Source organism: Morus notabilis, unplaced genomic scaffold (assembly GCF_000414095.1).
Source record: "Morus notabilis unplaced genomic scaffold, ASM41409v2 Scaffold467, whole genome shotgun sequence".
Classification (NCBI taxonomy): domain Eukaryota; kingdom Viridiplantae; phylum Streptophyta; class Magnoliopsida; order Rosales; family Moraceae; genus Morus; species Morus notabilis.
The window spans coordinates 388,574-394,992 of NW_010361652.1; positions in this window are offsets into that span (position 1 = coordinate 388,574).

Consider the following 6,419-nt stretch of genomic DNA (forward strand, 5'->3'; position numbering starts at 1 on the left):
ACAAACTTCGTCCCTCGCATCAGGAGGGTGTCAATATATCACAAAGATTACAATATGTCACACTACTACAATTTGACCTATTTGCAACAAAATTATTTACGACGACATTTGTCGATGAAATTATTTGTGATGACATTTGTCGGCGCAAATAAGTGAATATTTACAGCGACATGTCGTCACAAATAATTTTGTACAACTGAAAAAATAATGTCGTCGCAAAAATATCACATGTCATCACAAATAATGGTTGGCGCTAGATCTCGTATGGCGTGAACTTTTAGCGCCAAAAAAACATTTTTTTGTGACGATATATCTTCGCAACTAGTCCATTATTTACGACCCAAATAGTCCCACACAAATAAATTTTATTTTATTTTATTTCCCGAGCAAAAAGGATTATTTTGACGGGTGGCAAATTTTTTTTGCGACGACCATAAAAGGCGGGGAAATTGGGCGGGACCCCGCAATTTGTGACGACATAATAATTCAAGAACCTTCCTTCAGTAAAATATAGGTGTCGTCACAAATAATAATTCCATAACCTTGCTTCTCAACCCTAAATAATTTAGTTATATTTGCGACAACATTTTGCGTCTGTTATATGCCCACGAGCAGAGGCTCCTCCTCCATTTTCTCCGATCGGTCTCTCTCTCTCTCTCTCTCTCTCTCTCTCTCTATCTCTCTCTCTCTCTATCTCTCTCTCTCTCTCTCTCTCTCTCTCTCACTCAGCCTCTCACAGATTTTTTACGGTTTTCTCACCCCAAACTCTCAAAATCTCTTTGTATTCTCTTCAAAATCAACAATATTGTATGTTTTATTTTTTTTTTCATCCAAAAAATCCCAAAATCTAAAATTCTGCCGCCCCTGCCGAAATCCACCGCCGCCGCCCTTTGTCCCTGTTAATCTTGCCGTTTTCAACCCCCCTTTCAATGGGTTTGAATTTTGTAAGTTTTTTTGGTCTGAATTATTATATTTAGTAGTTTAAAATTTATGAGTTTTTTTATTTGAATTGTATATAATTATAGATGATAAATCTTAAATTTTGATTTATAGATTTTAGAATTTTAGAATTAGTATATAATTTGAAATTTAGATTATAGATTAAATTTTAGATAATAAATTTTGATATTGTTGAAATTTGATATTGAGATTGTTGAAATTTTAAGATTATAATTTGATTTAGGTTGAGATTAAAAGTTTTAATAATTGTTCTCGGTGGCACATCTTGCAGTTATGGTATGCCAAAATCTTTTAAAAACTGTTTTTTACAGGTTTGAATTTTTAGATAATAAGAAAAATATGTCGTTATAATGCTGAAATTTTATTAAAATATATTAATTTTAAGAATTTAATTAATAAGAATTAGTTATATTAATAGAAAGAAAATTAAAAATTAATTATAAACATTATGAGTGCAACAATAAAAAAATAACTTGTTCATAAAATTTGATAAAACTTACAAAATTGAAGCATGAAATGTTAAACTTTCTTTATAAACGTGATTATATAGTCACAAGAAAATATGAAGTATGATTAGATGTGTTATTATTTTTATAGTCAAGATGTCAATTGACAAGAGTTGGATACATCTGAAAAAATGGTTGTCTGATCATTATTGGGAAGGGTTATTTGCGTTTATCAATATTGCCAAAGATTATGTCGATAAAAGTGGTTGTACAAGTTGTCTATGTCAGAGGTGTTTAAACCATAAGTGTTTTCTTGTAGAAATAGTTAGAGCACACATACACCAATATGGTTTCAATCCTTTATATACGACGTGGTATTACCATGGTGAAGACGATGTTGTGATAAATCTAATAAATGAATCAGTTGACGAGATGGTTGCATTTATACATGATTTTGTTGGAAATAACTCTGATCATGATATGATGGAGGAAGTAGAAGCTGACGTGTTAGGTGATGCACAACACGATGAATTTAAAGAGTTGTTATCTGAGCCCAAATCGGCATTGTATCCAGGGTGTACTAAGTATTCCTCATTGAATTTTTTGCTGAAACTCATGCATTTAAAGGTGCTGCACAAATGGTCCAATGAGTATGAACTCTGTTTTGAAGCTGTTGAAAGATGCATTTCCTGAAGGAATTAAACTTCCAGATTCGTATTACGAGGCGAAGATGAAATTGGGTAAACTCAATTCGGGCTACAAAACAATACATGTCTGTAAGTATGATTGTGCGTTATTCTAGAAGGAGAATGCTGATCTACAGATTTTTTGAGGATGTAACACCAGCCGTTGGAAGAGTAAAAAAATAAAAGGTAAAAAGTACCTCAGAAAGTATTACGATATTTTCCTTTGAAATATCGATTGAGGCATCTGTATAGCTCGCATCACACTGCAAAGGAAATGACGTGGCACATGCAGGGGCGTTTGAAGGATCCAGACTTAATGCGTCATCCAGTTGATGGTAGGGAGTGGAGAGATTTAGATATGAAGTATCCTGAATTCGCTCGTGAACCAAGAAACGTTCGATTAGGTTTAGCTACTATTGGTTTTAATCCTTTCAGAACCATGAGCTTATCATATAGTATGTGGCTGGGGGGTCTTATTGCTTACAATTTACCTCCTTGGTTATACACTAAGGATCCGTATAAGATGTTAACATTGTTGATTCCCGGCCGAAATGCTCCTAGAAAAGATATTGATGTATTTTTGTGACCACTTCTTGATGAACTTAAACAGCTGTAGGAAGAGGGAATCATTGTTCGTGACGCTACTTCAAATGCATCGTTTAAGATGTGTGCTGCATTTCTAATGACTATCAATGATTATCCTGCACGTGCTAGTTTGTCTGGCTGGAGTGGACATGTGTATTTAGCATGTTCGTCATGTAATGATGCGACACCATCAAAGAGGTTGATGAGTAAAAACTATTTTGTTAGGCATCGACGGTGGCTTCCTATTGGACATAGAATGAGAAACATTAGTAAGTTTGATGGTAAGGTTGATAATTGTGCTCTTCCGCCTCAGAAGTCTGTCAAAAAAATATTATTTTAATTACAGAACGTCAGATCCAGATTGCCTGGTAAACATGAAAAGTTTGGCGGTAAGAAACGAAAGAGACAATCTGCAGAGCTTAACTGGACAAAGAAGAGTATTTTTTGGGAACTACCATACTGGACTTCATTATCAATTTGTCACAACTTAGATGTCATGCATATAAAAAAAAATGTATGTGATAGCTTGTTAGGTACTATTCTTAGTATCGATGGAAAAAATAAAGATACAGACAAAGCGATGATCGACTTACAGAATATGGGGATTCGCAAAGAGTTACATTTATACAAAGATGGTGATCAATGGATGAAATCACCTGCAGTTTACGCGTTAACCAAAACTGATAAGCAGAGGTTCCGTGAATTTTTAAAGTCTATTTGATTTCCCGATGGATTTGCCTCGAATTTAAAAAATATATAAAATTGATGGGAACACAAATATCAGTGGGTTAAAATCACACGACTGTCATGTTATAATACAGCGATTGTTACCGACTGGGATTCGCCCATTCATGAAAAAGGAAATTGTTGATGCAATAACAAAACTGAGTAATTTCTTTCAGTTGATATGTTCCAGAACATTAAGAATTTTAGATTTAGAGAAAGCCTAAGAAGATATAATTCTTATCCTGTGCAAGTTAGAAACAATATTCCCGCCAGCTTTCTTTGACATAGTGGTTCATTTGTTGATGCATCTACCAGAAGAAGCCATTCGTGGAGGACCTATTTATTTAAGGTGGATGTATCCATTTGAACACTTTCTTGGATCGTTGAAGAAATATGTTCGCAATCATGCTCGTCCGGAGGGATCAATTGTCGTCACAAAAGAAATATTTACGTTGAAGAAATATTTGCGACGACATTTCTAAGGTGTCGTCGCAAATAGATCACATTACTAGCGACGACAGTGTCATCACAAAAGGTTTTAAAACTTTTGCGACGACACTATACCATCGCAAATACTCTACAACACGTCATCATCAACGACATATTCGACGAAACATTCACGACAACTTATTCACGACAACTGTCATCGCTACTATATTTGTGACAACAGCTCAAAAAATTGTCGTCGCAAATATATCATTTGCGTCTAATTTTTGGCAGCGACTAATTTACGACGACATATCGTCAAAAATTCAGTATTTGTGACGACATATCACCTATTTGCAACGACATTGTGTTGCAACAAATGATCTTTTTTAGTGTCAATCTAATGTTTAGAATATGTAGGGAAATATAGGTCTCGTGATGTAGCGTTATACGATATACAATTAAACACTACTGTCTTCTTCATATAAAAAATACTATACTTTTCTCTTTTTTTTTCTTTTCTTTTTTTCTTCATTTTAGGTGCATTCAAATACGGAGTCTTCTTTGTTTTTATCTCCTCCCACATATCCCTTTAGTAATATTTATATCATGTCGATTAAAATGTCAAGTCAATTAAATTAGGGTGGGTATATTACAGTGGTCTATCATACTTTACTCACATTCTTTATCAAGATCTATATAGCCTAAGTAATTTTGGCATGAACATCGAGTTTTTATAAGATTTGTTAAAAAACATTAGTTTTGAAATGATTATTTTCAACACTCTATATTCGAGCACATATTCAAATTTTACGCCCAACAGTTTGACTTATAAATTATCTGCATATCTAATGAGGACTGCTAACGTCACTCTTTCTGTCACTCTCTTCATTCATTATTTAACATGTAGACTCTACTATCTCAATTCTATTTAACTAATAATATATTATGTTTATAGAGTCCACGCGTCAAACAGTGAATGTAGAGAGTGACAAAAAGAGTGACGCTAGTATTTCTCTATATTCAAATAATGAGGTTCGGATCACAGTTCAAACTGTAACACCTCAAGGCCCCATGGGGTCTATCTTCCAGGACCTCAGCATAGTCGGGTCTTATACTCATTACTCATACGAACTGTCCTTTCTGGGCACCTAGCGGCCCTCAGAGATTTCTTTCGCATCCCTTAACACTTAAACGTAAGACCTCCCTCCTTATAAAGTTCTTAAGTCAAGTGTGGTTTGAATTGCAGTCCATATTAAAGTTTGGACATGTAGTTAAAGTTGTAAATTTAAAAAGTGAATAGAATCTAAATCTATGTCTTAATATGTGTTAAAAATATAAATTTGGCAGAAAATATGCGTGAAAAAAGAAAAAACTGAAATGAGAAATAATTTACACTGTGAAAAATGGTTTTGATTTTACTAATTTAAGAAAAGGTTTCCAAATCTAAATTATGGCTTCATTTGGTTCATATTTCCGTATTATTGCCATCTGAACGATTTGGTTTACACAAAACTTTAAATATGCAGATAATTTTGTTATGAATGGTAATTCATAATAAAATGACACAAATCTGTGTTTATTTTTTACTCTGAACACATGAAAAGAAGAATTTGAGTTTCAATAGTGTAAATAATCATTTAAAAATTTAGTGGCACGACACAAATCTTATAAATCTTCAATTTTCATGCTTGAATTACCTAGGCTATATGGATCTTGCCTTGTTTATTTTTCACTCTAAACACATGGAAAGAAGAATCGTCTCAATCACAGTTGAAATGAAGAGCTTATAGTATTTTAAAGCATGAGTTTATATAGAGGTAGGAGAAAAAAACAGTATGCATGAGTTTATATAGAGGTAGAAGAGAAAAAAACAATATGCATGAGTTTATATAGAGGTAGAAGAGAAAAAAATAGAAAATAAATGTGTGTTACTCGGTAAAAAATTAAGTTTTTTTTTCGCTCAACTAAATATTACTTCCCATTTGATAACCTATTTACTACTAACACAAGTAGCGTGCCACATCATTAACCATCTACTAATTTAAACTGTTGAGATCAATCTGAATGGTCCTAATAGAGTGAATGTTTCGATCTGTCAAATAATACCGGAAGGACTGTAGAAACACCCTATATTTATATTTATGTGGTACAATAATTTTAAAATGCAATAATTTTTTTCCTTAAATTAAGATGGGGTGTGCAATGAGTAATTTTTGTGAGTACTTTTGTTCTTAGAAGTAGTTTACTAATAGGTAAATTCCATAATAAAATAATTTATCAAAAAGAGTGTGTGAAGAGTAAAACAAAAGGTGACAATAGACTCTTTCTTAAAGTATTATATCAAATCAATTAAATAATCGTATTATTTATTAAGAGTTTAACTAATATGACACGATACTATCGAAAAAGACACAAAAAGAGGACACAAACAAAATGCATATGTAATCTGAATCCATTTTGTAGTTATTTTTTCCAAATATGGTGAAGAAAAATGAAGAAATAATATATAGAGTGAAAAAAAAAAAAAAAAAAAAAGGCGGGCCCCCTTGATAAATTCCAAAACCAACTCTGAAACACTCGCACATGA